This window comes from Dasypus novemcinctus, chromosome 1, assembly GCF_030445035.2.
Source record: "Dasypus novemcinctus isolate mDasNov1 chromosome 1, mDasNov1.1.hap2, whole genome shotgun sequence".
Taxonomy (NCBI): domain Eukaryota; kingdom Metazoa; phylum Chordata; class Mammalia; order Cingulata; family Dasypodidae; genus Dasypus; species Dasypus novemcinctus.
In genome coordinates this window covers 85,330,306-85,350,357 of record NC_080673.1, presented here as the reverse complement: position 1 = coordinate 85,350,357, position 20,052 = coordinate 85,330,306, and positions in this window count along the sequence as shown.

Here is a 20,052-nt window from a genome sequence, read left to right as displayed (position 1 = left end):
GTACAATTTGATGAGTTTTGACAGATGAATACTGTATTACTCAGGGTTCTCTACGGAAACAGAATCAACAAGAGATATCTGCCAATATATTTATAAGTCTCTTATGTGACCATGGGGATGCACAAGTCCAGGTTCCACAGACAGGCTGCAACCAAGGGCTCCGATGAAAATTCAATGAAAGTTCTTGACCAGTTCTGGGAGACTTTGGCTGTCCAAAGACAAGCTGGGAAATCTCACTCAATGCTGGAATCACTTCCCCTTTCAAGACATTCAACTGATTGGGTAAAATGACACTCATTGCTGATGGCAATCTCCCTGACTGATGTAATCGTAATCAGCTATGACTGCAGTAAAGTCAATGGCGACTAAAGTCCATAAATGGCTTTTTATTATAGTTAGCCCAGTGCTTTCTTGACCGAACAACTGGGCACAATTACCTGGCTGAATTGACACATTAACCTAACCTTCACAGCCCACCCCTTGTCAATTTGGCAACCATACACATTACCTTAAACCATATTTAGCCTCTAAGTAAAAACAATAACAAACATGCATATATATATGTATATATTTCCACTTAACAATGTTCAGCTCTCCTGTCTAAAACAGGAAATGCATTAATTCCATAAAGAATAGGGTGCAAGCTCTTGGGTAACAGTCACTCTTAAACTTGGCATCCTTGAATATTATGATGAAACTGATACAACTTGTTATATGATAAGGGAAAAGTTTGGGGAAGAAGATGAAGACATTTACTTAGTGTACATATACAATCATCATCATAATGAAACAAGGAAGAAAGATTCTTGACTATGACAGTTCTCATTTCTGTAACTGGTCACATGATTGAAGTTCATATTTATCACTACCTTCTTCCACTACCCATTCCATGTTTTCATTACCCTCAGCAAGCACTAAAGCTGGCCCTGGGTTTTTGCCTGGTGAGGTGACCCAAACTTTCATTCTTGAAGATTCTGAGCCATTATTAGTCCTGCTTGACTTGGGTTGTTGCAATTTCCCATTGACTTTAATCGTAGGACTTGGCAGTACTAGATGATGCCCAGGAGGATCTCCTGTATTTCAGGCAAACTCTTCTTTACCCCCAGTACATAGATGCAGTCGTCCTATTTCTCCTTGATAGTCAGGATCAGTTGACCCAGCTAGTACAGTAATCCCCTTCTTTGACTGTTGATTCAGAGGTAAGAGGAGCCCAAAATGGCCAGGTGGCAGTTTTAACTTCCAGTTCAATGGAATCATTGTTGTGTTCCCTGGTGATAGCACTCCTCCTTTTGGAACTGAAACCTGTAGACCAGCAGAGTTAGAGGTTGCAGGGACAGGAAGCAAAAATTTTCCTAGTGGGTTAATAGGGGTATTACTGAGTGGTGCCCCTCCATTTCCACCCCTTGATTCCTGGACCCATAGATCCTGGTTATGAGAGAAACAGCACCATAGAGTGGATGCTGATTGAGAGCCTACACAGCTTCCTGGAGAACATTGTCTCAAGGTATTGCCAACTAGTTGGCACCATAATTGAGTCTTCAACAGGCCATTCCACCATTCTATAATTCCAGCTGCTTCAGGGTGATGGGGAACATGGTAAGGCCAGTGAATTCCACAGGTGTGTGCCCACTCCTGCACATCATTTGCTGTGAAATGGGTTCCTTATCTACCACCATGGAATTCCACAAATGCTGTGTGGAATTCCATGGCTATAGTTAAAGACTTTCAGTAAGACCATGGACGGTAGTTTTAGAAGAGATATTGTGTGCAGGAAATGCAAACCCATATCCACAATCCACAGTATGTGTGTATATTCCAGTTAAAACAAATCGCTGCCCCTTCCATGGTGGAAGTGATCCAATGTAGTCAACCTGCCACTAGGTCCCAAGCTGGTTACCTCAAAGAATGGTGCCACATCAGGGGCTGAGTATGGGTGTCTGCTGCTGGCAGATTGGGCACTCAGCAGAGGCTGTAGCCAAGTCAGCCTTGGTAAGGAGAACTGTGTTGCTGGGCCCATGCATAACCTCCACCCCTACATCCATGGCCACTTTGATCATGAGCCGCCTGGGCAAAGACAGGAGTGGCTAGGGAAATAGGCTGAGCATTAGCTTCAGAGTGGGTCATCTTATCCACTTGATTATTAAAATCTTCCTCTGCTGAACTCACCCTCTGGTGAGCATTCACATGGGGCACAAATATTTTCATGTTTTTTGCCCACTCAGAAAGGTCTATCCACATACCTCTTCCCCAGACCTCTTTGTCACCAATTTTCCAATCATGTTCCTTCCAGTTCCCTGACCATCCAGGCAAACCATGGGCAACACCCCAGGAATCAGTGTACAAATGCACCTCTGGCCATTTCTTCTTCCAAGAAAAATGAACGACAAAGTGCACTGCTCAATGTTCTGCTCCCTGGGAGGATTTGCCCTCACCACTGTCCTTCAGGGATGTCCCAGAAAGGTGATGCAGTGCTGCAGCTATCAACTTTTGGGTGGTACCTACATATTGTGCAGAACCATCTCTAAACCAGACCTGAGTTTTCTCTTCCTCACTCCATTGATTGTAAGAGACTCCCCAAGAGGCCAACGCTGTGGACTGGGAAAGAGAAGGTAACATGGCAGGGGTGGTGACAATGAGTATTTGGGCTACTTCCTCATATAACTTATTCAGGCCTTCAGGACCCACTTGAGCCCAATCTTGTATATACCATTTGCATGTTATTATAGAGTGCTGCTGTGCATGCCCAACTTTATGGTTTTGTGGACCAGAGAATACCCAACTCATGATAGGCAACTCAGGTCTCATGGTAACTTGATGGCCCATGGTTAAGTGTTTAGTCTCCACTAAGGCCCAGTAGAAGGCCAAAATCTGTTTCTCAAAAGGAGAGTAGTTATCTGCAGAGGATGGCAGGGCTTTGCTCCAAAGTCCTAAGGGTCTGCATTGTGATTCTCCTATAGGGGCCTGCCAAAGGCCTCAGACAGCATCTCTATTTGCCACAGAAACTTCCAGCACCATTGGATCTGCTGGATCATATGGCCCAAGTGGTAGTGCAGCTTGCAGAGCAGCCTGAACCTGATGCAGAGTCTCTTCTTGTTCTGGTCCCCAATAAAAACTAGCAGCTTTTCTGGTCACCCAGTAAATGGGCTGGAGTAGCACACCCAAATGAGGAATGCATTGTCTCCAAAATCCAAAGAGACAAACTAAGCTTGTGCCTGTTTTTCGGTTGTAGGAGGGCCCATATGCAATAGTTTATTCTTCACTTTAGAAGGGATATCTCAACATGCCCCACATCACTGGACACCTAGAAATTTTACTGAGATTGAAGGACCTTGTATTTTAGTTGGGTTTATCTCCCATCCTCTCTCATGCAAATGCCTTACTAATAAATCTAGAATTTTTGCTACTTCTTGCTCACTAGGTCCTATTAACCTGATATCATCAATATAATAGACCAGTATGATCTCTTGTGGGAGGAAGAGACAATCAAGGAGCCTGTGGACAATATTATAACATAGTTCTGGAGAGTAGATATACCCTTGAAGCAGTACAGTGAAGGCACACTGCTGGCCTTGCCAGGTGAAAGCAAACTGTTTCTAGTGGTCCTTATTGGCAATTGAGATAAAAGCATTTGCCAAATCAACAGCTGCATACCAGGTACCAAGGGACATCTTGAGTTGCTCAAGCAATGATACCACATCTAGGACAGCAGCTGCAATTGGAGTCACCATCTGGTTAAGTTTATGATAGTCTACTGTAATCTTCCAAGATCCATCTGTTTTCTGTACAGGTCAAGTAGGAGAACTGAATATGGATGTGGCAGAAGTCACCACCCCTGCATCCTTCAAATCCTTGGTGATGGCACTAATTTCTGCAATCCCTCCATGAATCCAGTATTGCTTTTGGTTTAGTATTTTGCTAGGTAGGGGCAGTTCTAGTGGCTTCTATTTGGCCTTTTCAACCATAATAGCCCTCACTCCAAAAGTCAGGGCTCCAATGTGGGGATTCTGCCAGTTGCTGAGTATGTCTATTCCAATTATGCATCCTGGAAGTGGGGAAAAACCACAGAATGGATCCAGGGACACACTGGACCAACTGTGAAATGGACCTGAGCTAAAACTCCAGTAATCATCTGACCTCTATAAGCCCCTACTCTGACTGGAGGGCCACAGTGATGTTTTGGGTCTCCTGGAATTAAAGTCACTTCTGAGCCACTGTCTAATAATCCCTGAAATGTCAGATCATTTCCTTTTCCCAGTGCACAGTTACATTGGTAAAAGGCCATAGATCTCCTTGGGGAAAGGTGGGAGGAAGTTTATGAGTATAAATTTTGGGCAGTTTAACAGGATCCTTCCCCAAGGAGACCTGGCCTCCTCCTCATTCAAGGGGCTCTGGGTCTGTAAACTGTCTCAAGTCTGGAAATTGATTAAGGGGTCATGATTCTCTGTGTCTGTAATTTGAGTTAGGGTTTTGTTCCCTCAACCTAAAACTCTTCTGTTTCTACAGATCCAGAAGAAATTTAGTAGACTACCCATCTATTTCAATTCTAGGTTCCCCATGATGTATTAGCCAATGCCATAACACTACATGACTCAATCTATTTGAGTGCTTTTTTAAAATCTGCCTTTCATTGCAGTAGCCACTCCCACCTTGACTTTGGTGATTAAATTCCAATACTTGACTTTTACCAGACCCATATCTGATCATTCCCATAATGTTTAAGGAGTCTAATTCCTTCAAGCCTTCCCTACTGTAATATCTGGACTACAGAGAAGAACAACCACAAAGCTCTTCAGGGAATTTGGAGTTAGCCTTACAAATTCCTCAGAGTCCTGGTTAATGGTGTGTTCTCTGGACATTCCTGGGGTGGGTGGGCCACTCTCACATGGCCCAGCATTCCAATCTCCCTAAGCCTTTGAATTCCTTCTTCTACTGTATACTTGGGCAAATCGGCCTCAGACATGATAGGCCATCTTTTGGTCCATGTTTCAGTCAGCCACCCAAACAAACTGTTATACCCTTTCTAACCCCTCAAGCTACAGTGTTCAATCCAGAATTTCTGCTTAGTGGGCTCATATCAATAAATTCAGCTTGATCTAACTTTATATTTCTCCCACCATTATCCCATACCCTTAGTATCTATTCCCACACATATTCCTCTGTCTATATAAATTGGGAAACTCATGCAGTTCTTTCTGAGTACACCTTACTGCCTCATGGGTCACACTTTGTCTTTCACTTTTGGGGGCTTATTGAAATTTTAGTCTAGCAATAGGTCTTAAGGACAAGAGAGGTGATGGGGTGGGTAAGGAGGAGGATTAAAATGCCTTGCAAGCTACTCACCTCAGAGCATTCCCTTGCATTTTCTTCTGGTGAGACAGGATTAATTTCTTCAGGCAGGGGTTGGAAGGTAGTTTCCTCACGGCAGACTGGAGGCTTAGCAGGGCATGCTGGAGTTTGGGCAGTATGTGCCTCAGGCATGGGAAGAGGTCCAGACACTTTGGGGCAGGCCTGGGGCTGGGCAGGGCAGGCTTCAGTCTGGCTGGTACTCACCTCAGGGCTGAAAGGTGTTTCAGACTCCCTGGGGTAGGCTGTAGGCTGGATGATACAAGGTTGATAAGATGTGGTCTGGACAGGGCAGGCTATGGCAGACTTATCTGGTAAAGTTTCAGCAGAATTCAGAGTTCCAATGTCTCCACCAATATTATCATCATCCCATATGTCTCCATCCCAATTCCCTGGATTCTAGTCTTTTCCAATCAATGCCTTCCTTTTAACTGCAGAAACCCTGCAGGGTGGAGATTTAGTGTTTTTTTGTAACTCTACTACTCACACAATGAGAGCCTCAGTTTGGTTCACAGATACTTCGAGCCTGTGGCTACAAGAGACAAGATTTTCTTTCAGAGCACACATAGAAAATTTCCCATCATTCATGAGAAATTTAAGTTTCAAATTTGAAGCCTTTCACTCATCTCTTCCTTTTGTAACAGTATCCGGAGTACCTAGGAGGAGTCAGCCAACATTATTATACCATTTGACTCCACAACCTCTGTAGAGGTGTTGGAAACACTGTCATCCAGATCCTTGCTTCTCATAAGTGAGGAAGTAGGGGAATCCAGTGATGATGTTTTGTGTATCTTGATTACTAACTCATGCCATGGACTGTTAGCAGTCTCTTCGTTATTAGAAAGGGAATTGTCAATACTATTGCAGCCAATTACGGTACAGAGCCAATTGCAAAACTCCTAGAACCACCTCAGACACCCCATGTTTAAGATTCTGTTCCTCAAGACCACTCCTGGTACCAAGCTGTATTAGTCAGGGTTCTCTAGGGAAACAGAATCAACAAGAGATATCTGCAAATAGTATGTGATTTTATAAATCTCTCACATGACCATGGGGATGCACAAGTCCAGGTTCCACAAGCAGACAGCAATCAGGGGCTCCAATGAAAATCAAATGAAAGTTCTTGAGTTCTGGGGGATGTTGGCTGTCCAAAGACAAGCTGGGAAATTCTCACACAATGCTGGAATCACTTACCCTTTTAAGGCTTTTAACTGATTGTGTAAAGTGTCTCTCCTTGCTGATGGCAATCTCCCTGATTGATGTAATTGTAATCAGCTATCTATGATTTACCACTGCAGTAAAGTCAGTGGTGACTAAAGTCCATAAATGCCCTTGTATTACAGTTATCCCAGTGCTTACTTGACCAAACAACTGGGCACAATTACCTGGTTGAGTTGACACCTGAGCCTAACCATCACAAATACCATCATGTTTTTTTCACTACAATTATGATATAGAACATTTCCATACAGCAAAATATTCCTCCATGCCTGTCTCCAGTATTACACTTCTTGTAGCCTGTGCATGAATTCAAAATTATCTAATTCTGTATCCAAGCGTGCCTAGTTTCTAAAAAGCCCATTAAATAATATAGATCCTACAGGCTTTAATTTTTAGAAAGGATGTAGACTGAATGTGTATTCAAAGTTACATCCAGATGGAAAGTGGGCGATATGTTAATTCAAGCTTACCTGGAGGATAGGAGATATTTTAATTCAAACTTACCTGGAATGTGGGTTATATGTTAATTCAAGACCTATCTGGGACTCAAACACTTAAAACCCTAAGAAACTAATAAAGAAAAGTACTTTTTTCATAAAAGCACCTACATCCTCTATATAAAAGGGACTCAGAAATCCTATTCAGGGCTTGGCTTTTTGGACCAGAGTCCTTGAGCCCGGCAGGTCATTAATAAATTTTCCTTCTCAAGAATATTCTTGAGTCCTGGCCTCCAATACCGGCTCATTGAATCTCTCTGCTTCCACAACGCACTCACTCCCCACCCTTACCCCCACGCAATCACTGTTCTTTCTTTTGTGGCTATGGTTTTTCATTTTCTAGAGTTTTATATGAACAGAATCATACATCATTTTTCACTTAGCATAATGCTTTGAGATTCATCCATGTTGTTGCAGGAATCATTTGTTTTTCCTTTTTGGCGAGTGGTGATCCACTGTATGGGTATGCTCTACATTTTGTATGTGCATTCACCTGCTGATGAAAATATCGGCTGTTTCAAGATTTTGGCTATTATCAATAAAGCTGCTTATGTACATTTGCATACCAATCTTTGGTGGGCATATGCTTACATTTCTCTTGTGAATACCTAAGAAAGGGATGCTGGGCCAATGGTAAGTTTATGGACAGTTTTTAAAGTTGTGCAAAAATCTTGAACAGGAAAGAAACTATACAAATGGTTTCATTAAGAAATCGTATTTAGACATCTGTTTAATAACAATGTTAAAGTTGGTTACAGAGGTGTTATGATGTAAACAAATTGTGGACTTTCTAAAAGAAAGCGGTATACTGACCCAACTAAAAGCTTCAAGAGAAGCTTTAAGAGGAGCATGTTTTATAGTTGAACCTAGGTCTTTTGTATTCTAGTCTGCCTCACTCCTCCTGTCAACTTTGGAGACGTGCCAAAAAAGTGAATTGCAAAGTCAAAAGACATACAAACTTAAATTTATATATATTTGTTTTTAGTCTAGAGTCTCCTTAATGTAGAACTTACGACAAAGGCTTTGGATGGTTACTTTGGAAATATAATCCCAGGAAGTAGGAGTGCAGGGCAGGGTAGAAAACAAGGTGGAAGGGAACCCTTAAATAAGAATGTATTATTACATGGCGCGGTTTCAGACACTGGTGCTAGACTGCGTGGTATCTTGTAAGGAATCATAAGAGATGCTTCTTAGTGCTTTTTACCCAGGAAATAAATTGGCTTCTAATTTCATAGGTCGAGAGTGGCACCTGAGGCATTAACTTCTTTACACATGCAGGTTGCTCAGGGAAGGTTCCCACTGAAGTCCCTCACCAGATTGTCTGAGATGCCCCCCGTGAGGAAGTAAGAGAAAGAGACAGGGAGGACTGAGTTGAAATGCTGTTGATGGCACCCGAACAAAGCTGGTAGCTGTGTTGGAAGTAAGAGGTGGGGTCAAGACGAATTTCAAGTGGTGTAGAGGTATCAAATAACATTGCCAACTTTTCCTTCAGAAAAATTACTCCAATTTAGACTTCCATCAGGGAGTATGTCAATGTCTGTACAGTTATCACTGCCACCCCCCGCCCCAACACACACATGCGCTGAGTAGTACTACTCCTGTTGATCTTAGCCCAGTTAGGAAATAATGGAACTCATTGTTCTAATTAATATGAGATTTTTAAGTCTTAGCAGTCACTTTTTATTTAAATTAACTTTGCCTCAAATAAGTATATAGGATGGAGATTAGTTTTTGTTAATGTTAATGCTGTGTTAACAAGATGGCAGATAAACTGAACTAGAAGCAGTTGCCTAATGTTGCTTGTCAATTCCATTATAGGTGATTACCACTAGGCCCATTTTCAAAAGAATCAGATGCTTTCTTAAGATAGGTTCATTAAAAAGAAAATGAGTTTCAGATAATGGATTCTCACCTTATGAAAGGTTTAATTTTAATATAAAAGTCAATATAATAATAATATTGAGGCATCTATTATGTCTGAAGAATATGTTAATGAATATTCATATTGCAGTATTGTGTATTAAAGGAAAAAACCATATATACCCTAGATGACTATTCGAAGGAGATTAATTAAATCAATTATAGATACTACTATACAGCCATTAAAAACAATGATCATATCTACTTTGGTTTAAATGAAAAAATGTCTTATAATCAAGTTTAAAAAATCCATGTATAATATGTTTATCATGATCTAATTTTGGCAGAAAAATAAAACTATGTGTATAGATGTAAATATAGATGAAATTTTGGAGAGATATATTCCAAAGTGGAAGCCAAGGTATGTCCAGGGTATGGGATTATAGGTAATTGTAACTTCTAATTTATATATTTTTTATGTCACAAAGATTTTATCAAAAAGTTTATAATGTGAGGAAGTTTTATTTTTGTTTCAAAATACATTGTATCTTCTCAACAGTTCCCATTTTACATTACCTCACAATTTTGATGTCCTTAAAAGGAAAGACAGTTGAATATAAATTCAGAGTACTCAACTTAGAAGACTATTAATAATAATGGTAATTGTAGATTTATATAAGCATATGAGAGAAGGCCCAATATAATTATTATGAAATACAAACCTGAGTTTAATTTATCCATTTATCAATTCTGTCAACAGCATCTATCAAGTCTTCTCTATGCCAGGGGTTATATTTCGGGAATTGCTGTATATACAAAAGTGAATAGACCAGCCATTATTCTGCTTTTTTGCTTGGACAGACTCTTCAAGTTTCACCTTAATCATGAAGTTATCTAAAACATCAGGATGTGTTCTCATTAACATAGGAAGAAGAGAGGAACAAAGAGACAGTTTAAACACTAGGTGATAAGTACTTTGGTGGAAGAACATATAGGAGGGATATTAGAGGAGCTGATTTCTGATCTCTGTGTTGAAGGATGATTGAATAGAAGTTGGTCTGTCAAATAGGAATTGTGGGAGTATTCGATGTTTAAAGCAAGAGAAGCAGCATGTGCATAGACTCTGAGGTCTGAGAAAGCATGAAAATTTGGAAGAACAGCAGTTATTGTATACTGTAAAATAAAATGACATTAAGTCCAACAATCAAAATTTATGAATACATCAGGGGGAAAAAGTAGAGTTGATTTCCATATTTGCAGACTTCATATTTGTGAATTCACCTACTCACTAAAATGTATTTGTAACTCTACAGTCAACATTAGTGGCATTTTTATAGTCATTTACAAACATATGTAGAGAAGCAAAAAAAAATTGTACATATTCCTAGTTTAGTGTAAAAAAAAGGTGATGCTCTGAATTATTCTTCAGCTCTCATACTATAAACATACTATAAACAGGTATCCTTTTCACAGTATATTTAGTGCTACATTTTTCACATTTTTGTGCTTATTTTTGGTGATTTTGCAGTTTAAAATGCCCCCCAAGTATAGTCTACTGTCCCTAATTGCAAGAAGTCTATGACCTGCCTTACAGAGGAAATACCTGTGTTAGGTAAGCTCCACTCAGACGTGGGTCATAGTGCTGGGGCCATAAGTTCAATGTTATCGAATCAACAATACATATTAAACAAGGTGTCTTTAAACAGAAACACACATAACACAAGATTATGTGTTGATTAGTTGATGAAATGGTACACTAGAAGCTCACAGGGAACTTATCCCTGTATTCCCTCTAGGAGAAATGATCATTAGTTAACTCAGTGTTCACAAAAACAACATGACAGAACGTAACTACCATAATTAATGAAAATTGACTCCATCTGAGGAAACGAACAAGCCAGAAACCAAGAGTCTATCTTTGACACTTTCCTTTTTTGCTTCCATATCACGAGTTATGCTGATTTGTACTTACTTTAAATCTTTTTCGTTAGGACACTCTTCATCTCTGCCATGAGACCTTAGTCCAAGCTACTGTATTTCTTGCAGAAACTATTAAATTAATTTTCTAAATGATATACCCATACCCTCTCTTGCCCCCATCCAAACTGTTCTCATTGCAGCTGGAATCTTCTTTTTGAAACTCTTAATATACTTGTGCAGATAATAACTAAATCGCTTTGTAATGGTTCCAGAATAAAATGTATTTTTAACAGCCTATGAAGACCTTTATGTCTTTGTCCTTGAGGGATTACTATCAAGCACCAACTAGCAATGCAACTGGAAAAAGACCTTGACCAAAAGGGGAAAAGGGTAAGGACAAATGAGTTTATATGACTAACTGACTTCAAAGTGAGTCAGGAGGTCATTCTAGAGGTTACGCTTATGAACATTTCAGCAAGATCTCATTGACTGCCAAAGTAAATATTGCCTCAAATAGCAGGGCTCCTGAGGGCTCTGGAGACACCCAGATACTAGAGGCAGGGCAGACAGCTCAGGAGTTTGGTGCCCTGCCACTGAGCGCTACTAAGAATTTATGCTCCCCATTGTGACAGAGCTGGACTCGGTTGTGGTTTCTCTATACATGGCTCTTCTGCCCCTTCTATTTGAACCTAAAGTTAGTACTAGAGTTGATAGGCATATCCAAGAGACTTAACTCTTTGGGCTTTCCATATGCCATTTGGGTCCTGAATCTCAATGGAATTGCAACACTTACTGTCCAGAACATTAACTCACCCAGGACAACTAACAAGGAGAACAACACACCCATCCCAAGAAACAAAAAGAGTCTGCACCTGCAGGCAAGAGAGTCCCATCCATCTGCCCCATGAGAGCTAAGCACCCTCTCAGTTAGAGGTGGAGAGCTAGAATCCTCTGGATTGGGGAATGAATAGTGGACTAGAGTAGACTTACTGTTATTCTACTAGACTATTGTGATTCTAGCAATGGAAGAACTTTTATCATTAATGTGGAGGCAGTGGCCATTGGAGATTCTGAGGGGAGGGAGAGGGAAAAAGGTATAATATGAGGGCACTTTCAGGACTTGGGAATTTTACTGAATGACTTTACAATGACAGATATAGGCCATTATATATATTGTTATAACTTACAAAATTGTGTGGGAGAGAGTATAAACTACAATGTAACTATAATCCATGCTTAGTGGCAAGGCTCCAAAATGTGTTCATCAATTGCAGCAAATGTACCAACTAATGAAGGATGTTGTTAATGTGGGAAAATATGCAAGGTATAGGGAGAGGGGCTTATGGGAATCTCTCATATTTTTAATGTAACATTTATGTAATCTAAGTATCTTTTTAAAAAAACTAAAGAAGTGTAATATTAAAATAAAATTTAAAAAAACAAAACTACTCCAACCCTGTCTCTCACCATGACATCATATAATCTCTGTCTCTAGCCACACTTTTCTTGAACATCCATAGTCCCTTCCACAGAGGGGTCCTTGGACATGTAATTTCCACTGTGGGGAATATTCTACCTCCCAAAGCTTTGTTCTCCTGGTGAATAAATTTCTACTTTACCTTCAGGCCTCAGAATGAATTATCACATCCTGACTAAGCTGGGCTTATTGAGGGACTATGTCCCTTTTGCTGGCCTTGTATTCCCAGTGCCTACTAGAGAGGCCAGTGCATAAATGGGATTTAATACAGGCTTTGCATAAATTAATTAATGCCATTAAACAGTTCAAAGAGGATTTGTTTTAGAAGACTCCATATACTGATGAAGCTATACTACTCTCCCCAGATTGCTTTAAGGTAGAATTTTCCAAGCTGTGATTCATTAAATACTGTTGTTTTGTTAGGTATTAATAGATGCATTGCAAAGTTGAGTTATTTTGGTCTTTGAAAATGCTGGTTAAATGAAATTATTTTACTACAGGATTTCTTGGATCCTTTACTAGCTTACTGTACAATTTGAAACTTTGAGAGGACATCATATTAACATATCTTCCTGATTACAAAATATTTTAACAAAACACCATCTAACATCATGAGTTATGCCAGTGTTCCAAATGTACAGTTTGGAACATACGGTTTAGAGAATTTGGCTAGATCTACACTTCGGTAAGTAATAGAAATACTAATTAACAGATGTTAGAATCATTAATCTTTTCTGCTTAGATAAACTTTTCTTCTCTGGGATCCTTTATTATACATGGTAGCTTTTGTTCTTTCCTTTTATTAGCCTCTGGATTTGATAATAAATGACACAGTCTGTGGAAAGCTTTTCATTGCTTTCATTTTGAAACAAAGACCAAGGTGATGGATGTTGTGGCAGTTTGAGCTTATTTATGAATTCCAAAAAGAGAGATTATGTTTGTAAATTGGTCTGTTCCTCTGGGCATAATATTCTTTGATTGTATTAGATTCAGTTGAGATGTCTTTAATTAAATTATGTTAAGATTAGGGCTTTGATTCCACCAAGTCAGTAAGGTGTAACTCAGGGTTGAGTCCACATCCCCTTGGGCTATATAAACAGATACTCAAGGAAGAAGACACAAGAGGAGAGAACTTGGTCATTTTGGTCCTGCCATGTGACAAAAAGCAGAAGGTTCCAACAGCTAAAGCCCTAGGGAGAGCTGAGTCATTTACCTGATAGTTTGCAACTGGAGAGACCAGAGCCTTGAGCAGCTAAGAAGGCCAGGAAATAAATGAACCTTCCATCCTACACCTGAGATGGAAAGAAGCTTGGCCAATGGAACTTTAGAGGAAAGGGGAGGCTGAACCTCACAGAGATTGGCAACCATCTTGCTTCAACACATGGCAACAGACTTTGGTGAGAAAGTACCTCTTGTGCTACCTTGAGTTGGACTCTTTAGGACCTTGTAAGTATAAGCTTTTACCCCAAATAAATAGCTGTTATAAAAGCCAACAGATTTCTGGTACTTTTCATCAGCATCCTTTTTGGCTGACTAATACAGATGCTTTGTCATTTCTTCCTAAATACATTTTTTAAGAATTTCTAAATACATTTTTTGAGAATTATTTGTGTGAGAAACTTCTGTGGTAAGATAGTCGTTTGTATAAGGCATGGCCTCTGTACACAAAAAGTCTATAATATAAGAGGGGCTATAACCATGCATACTAATAATTACAACACTGAAAGATATGATGTGGGGGCGTTTTCAGGACTTGGAGTTGTCCTGGGTGGTACTGCAGGGACAGTTGCTGGACATTGTATGTCCTGCCATGGCACACTGGGTGGACTGAGGGAGAGTGTAAACTACAATGTTGTGGGAGGAGGGGCACCCGGCTTGCCTCAGTGGCAAACAGTGCGGCAAGAGGTGACACCGCCTCTGCCCACTGGGCCTAGACAAGGTGACCACGCCTGACTAGGCCTTTGCTGCTAACCGCTAGCCGGCACCGCCCTCCCCCTTCCTATCTCCCGCCTAGCCCAGCTCTCACTTCCCCTTCCCCCTCCCTTAAACCTAATCTCTTAGTACGCTGTTTGCCCAGCAACAGCTTACAACCACCTATCAGCTTAGTAACAGTGTCAGCCTATCAAGAGTTAGCACATACTCTACTGGCCAATCACTAGCCCAATGCCAGAACATTGCCTTACATGGAAACAGCATTTGCCCTAGCCAATCAGAACCCGCCACACCACTCCCCAATCCTATAAATCTGCATCCCCCTCCGCAATAAACCAGACTTGTGCCATCAGCCTGTCTCCGCGACTTCTTCCTGGGTTGTGCGCCCTCCACGCCTTCGGAGCCCCCGAGGGAAGCCTCAGCGGCCGTACGAGGCTTTCTTCCCCATGCCAGGGACCCCTCTTGTCCCACAACGGGACCCCACTTGTCCCTTAACAGGGACCCCGCTCGTCCCACAACGGGACCCCACTCGTCCCGCAACAGGGACCCCGCTCATCCCTTAACAGGGACCCCATTTCGTCCCTCACAATGTAAACCATTATCCATGTGGTGCAGCAGTGCTCCAAAATGTATTCACCAAATGCAATGAATGTGCCATGATGATGAAAGAGGTTACTGATGTGGGAGGAGGGGTGTGAGGGGAGTGGGCAATATGGGGACCTCATATTTTTTGAATATAACATAAAAAAAAAAAGACAAAAAAAGCATATGAAAAATACCATATTAGTGAAACAAATAAGTGTCATTGGAATTCATTGGAGAAACCAATAACCGGCTCCCAAGAATATCTGATTAATAGATATAAGGTAATACATGGAGTGGGAGTTTCCATTTAATAGTCTCAATATTGTTTTCATTTAGCAAGAAGACAAAGCTACCTAAAAATCTAGAATATATATGAAAGCTAGGCAATGAAATCTGAGAAAAGGAGAAGCGATTTTGAATTGAGCTATAGAGAACAGACTAATCTATCACCTAGAAATGAATAATAACATTGTCAAGCAGCTTTGCATACCCCACTGAAAATAGCATGAATTTATGGGAGGTCAGTTAATATTTTTCTATGATTAGCAAAGTCAAATGAGAGAAATGGTTTTCTTAACTATCTGTGGCAGACACTGTGGAAAAATTTAACCATTTGAGGAAAAAAGTCTATTTTGAATCATAACAGGTCATTAATTATAGGTCATAATCTCCACTGTTAATTCCTCAGTGAATTACTGAACGTTTACAGGTCACTGAAAGTTTTACAGTTGTATATGTGCTTTTAGTGTGTTGAAGTATAAAGTAATAGAGGAGTCAGACTTTATTTCATGTTCTGGAGGCTATTGATTTTGCATAAATATTATATAATGAGAGAGGATAGCATCCTATTCAGTTATATTTCACTCAGAACACTGTATGTTATGTTCCATGCTGTTACACATGATCCATAATTGTTGGTGAGATGGTTCTGTTAGGTATACTAAGTTATGACTATTTTTCACTTAATCACAGCCAATACATCACTGTAAAAGCAGGCCACACCGTACATTGGCATTGCAATTCAAGATTTAAAAATGTGTTTGCCTTAATGGCTTCTCGTGGAGGGCTTCAGTTTGTGGAGAAAAGTAAAATGAATTTTTAAAATCTAAAGACCAAGTATACATCCCAATATTTTTGGCCTACTTCCACTAAAGGTATAATGGGCTAAGATTCTGCCATTTTTGTTTTATATTTTATATCCTCTATCTTTATTAAATAGTCCCAACACTGTCACTGCATAAGCTCCTAGCACATAGTGAGACTCCGGGATATCCTTAAGAATGGGACTCTTCCATTAGAAAGCTAACATTTTCTTAGTGTTATAAATTGCCATTTCTCTTCCATTCACCTTCTAAGTGGAGAAAGGGGGAAAGAGAAGAAAGAAGACATCAAGAGGCAAAGGAAGAATGACTGTTATCTTGCATCCTGACCTGGTCAAATGAGCTGCACCCTGTAAAAAGATGACCAGTGGCTAATAGTGGCCAAGACCCTTTCCTCTTTTTGGAGGTTACAAGTTTAAGAGTCAAGAAAATGTCTTTTCTTTGCTGTAATGGGCTTTGGGCACATGGACGGCTGACCCCTGACCCTACACTGATACACTGAGCAGAAAGGGGAGCAGTGTCACAACTCTACCTGGTCACAATTTCCAGGGATGGATCAATTTTTGTTCCATCTTCTTATTCACAATATACCCTGATACCCAATGCTGCATCTCTATTTCTCCATGGAAAGAAAATTTGAGGACTAACACAACTGAGCCATGGTCACCATCTCTACTCATCTTCTCAAAACCTCACTTCCCTTGGGTGTCCTTCCTCAGTTCTGCATTATCAGTATCCTCTCCCCACTGATTCATTCCCTTAAGCATACCAACATGGACTAGTATTTCCCATATTAGAAATATATATATATATATAATATATATATCCTGACCCCCATCTTTTGGAGCTTCCAACGTTTTTAGTGTCCCCTGATAAAATCAAATTGTTGTCTATATACACAATTTTTAAGATCACAGAACATAGATAAATTTCTTGTCTTGTGGGCCTTGGTATATAATCCCGGTCATGCTCTCTCTTCCTCTTTTGAAGGTTTGGTTGAAAGCTGGCTCAGGAGGACTTAGTGTGCCTATGGAAAGAGCACAAGTCTCTCTACAGCTCATACAACTGGTATTCGTTACTACGTAACAGCCATTTCTCTGGCCAGGGAGCCTCCATTGTTACATGGTTGACCAAGGGTTCTTTGACTTCCCCATAAATATACACAACACTAGGAGGACAGGGTCCCTTTCATGAAGACCCTTCCATGTTTTGTCCACTGGCCCAGCATACACCTAACAGTATGGTGAGGAAAAGGGACATATTCACCCTACTGCTCTATTACCTCTACATTTCCCCCAATAAATATTAATATATCAAAAGATCTAGTATGTAAGTTTCTAGACCCTTGCATAACTTACTAGTGATTTCCACACTGAAATCTAACAGGCATCCTTACCTCCTCATTATCTTGTGCTTTCTATAGCATTCAATATGTGAACCACGCCTTCTTTCTTTTTTCACTTTCTTAGTTTCCATAACCTTAAACCAGTGGGCCACAAAATTTAGTGTGCATTAGAATCAGTCAAAACAGACTTCTGGGCTCCATTCCTTGTTCCTGTTTCATTAAATCAGCAGTGAGGCCTGAAAATGTGCATTTCTAATGTACTCCCCGGCAAGCTGATGCCATAGACTGTATTAGTCAGGGTTCTTCTAGGGAAACAGAATCAACAAGAGATATCTGTCAATAGTATGCGATTCTGTAAGAGTCTCTCACGCAGCCATGGGGATGCACAAGTACAGGTTCCACAGGCAGGCTGCAACCAGGGACTGCAATGAAAGTCCAATGAAGGTTCTTGACGAGTTCTGGGAGATGCTGGCTGTCCAAAGACAAGCTGGGTAATTCTCTCTCAATGCTGGAATCACTTCCCCTTTTAAGGCATTCAGTTGATTGGGTTAAGCATCACTCCTTGCAATGGCAATCTCCCTGACTGATGTAATTGTAATCAGCTATCTATGCTTTGCCACTGCAGTAAAGTCAATGGTGACTAAAGTCCATAAATGCCCTTGTATTACAGTTAACCCAGTGCTTGCTTGACCAAACAACTTGACACAATTATTCTGGCTGAGTTGACACAATAACCTAACCATCACAGACCCACACTTCGAGAACCACTGTAAACTCCCTTGGAAACTTCTTTCATTTTCACAAGTTCCCCATTTATGTATGCTGCTATTTGTGAATATTGCTCAGCATCTTCTTTGCCAGATTAACTTCTTTCATATGGCCTGTAATTTCCCCCCAAGATTCAGGTTCTCTTCAGCCTTCAGGTCTCATTCAGTCCTGTAGCTTTACTCATATGCCAGCTCCCCAATTTTTTCTCTCTATTCAACATACTTAAAATAAAGCTGCTGAGTAGTCATTTCATGGTTTCATGGTGAAAACTAAAATGTGAAGCTCTATTACTTATCCAAGGCAAAAATTGTGTCATAATTTTTTTGACATGACTACGCATAAAAGAAGTGCCAACAGAGAATTGAAAGTAATTTGTTACTAGTGAGACATGTTTACTATCTCTTTGGATAACAGAGCAGTTCATTTACAGTGGCATTATAAGGTGCTATCACAATGTCCTAGAGACCACTGCAACCATTTCTGGCATTTAAGAATATGCCTTTGAATTGAGAATGTCTTAGACATGTTTGAATGCCTTTTCTGCACCTATTTTCTTTTCTTTTTAATTTGACCTATTGATATCAGGTCAAATTTAGATAATAAAGCCACAATTAGATTCCAGGATTAATTTATTAAGTAGGGTCATTTAAAGTAGGCAATTGAGAATAGCCTAGGGCTAGATATTATTTTAAAGAAGACTTTCAAAAGTTGAATACCTAACCTAAAATATTCAGGAAGATTGAATTTTGTATAAATAATTCCTGCAGGGTGCAACTACATAGCTGTAATTACTTTGGCATTCCTTGTTTAAAATTGGCAACAGCATCTTAACTTGCAGCATCTAAACTTGAAATACAGTTAATCTGACCAGATAAATTGTAGTAAGTTCTGTTTTGAGTGATTGCCTGAACATATTTGTATAAAACAGGCATTCAATCAAGTTTCATAATTATAAATTACATAATTTTATCCAATGCTTGGAAATTTTATTGGTAAACTGCCCAGAGAGAAGTGGTTACTTAACAAAGCAAAGACATAGTTATTCAAATAAATGATAGTTTGACAGCATAATTCTTTCATATTGGTCAGAAACACTCATCGTCTCTGTGTAAAGGAAACAGTATTTGTTTATAGGAATCTATTCTAATTGCTTTATTTTTTTGCAGTTATGTAATCACACTTCTCAGGTTGAGAGAAATCTCATATGGTCATCTAGTATATCCTGCTTCATACAAGCAGGAATAACTAGAAATCATCTTAAGAATTTCTCATTTCCTTGCTATATTTATCCTTCTTAGAGACCTCACAAAATTTTCATGACTGACAATTTTGGTTATCAAAATGTTAATGTTTATGATGTATTTGACTCATTTTATGCAATAGGCAAGGTCTTGAAAATCATTTGTAGACTGATTCGTTTGAAAATGATAATAGTGATGTTTAATATATTGCATACAATTTATTTTTCAGTAAAATTGTTCAGAAATAATTTATCTTATTTGAAAGATTATTTTCTCATGTGTAGATTTCTGAAAACAGAGCAGATGTATTCTACATTCTATATCTGACAAACATAGATTTTGAAACTAAGTCTCTAATTGACCTATGACAGATATTTGATGTAACTAAAAAATAAACATTTGCTTAGACCACTGATATATCAAGAGTTGCTAGTTATTATGTAGCATAACCTGGTCTCTTACAACCATGTTAATATGCATATTTGAAAAATTTATTTATGGGTCATTGCAGTATTTAAAATAAAATGAGAACTTTTTATGCTTTCATGCTGTTTCAGCATCTCAGAGGTTGGTAACAATATAAGGGGCCCTGCATTATCATAATGCCTCGGCATCTTAGACCCTCTTCTTAAACTCCTTGGTGACCACCCCTGGCATCCACTTATACAAGATAAACAGCTTCTATCTCTCCTTCTGGCATCCTACCTGGATTTGCCCATGGAAATCAAATGCAAATTCCACTATTCTCACTGTTGTTTGACTA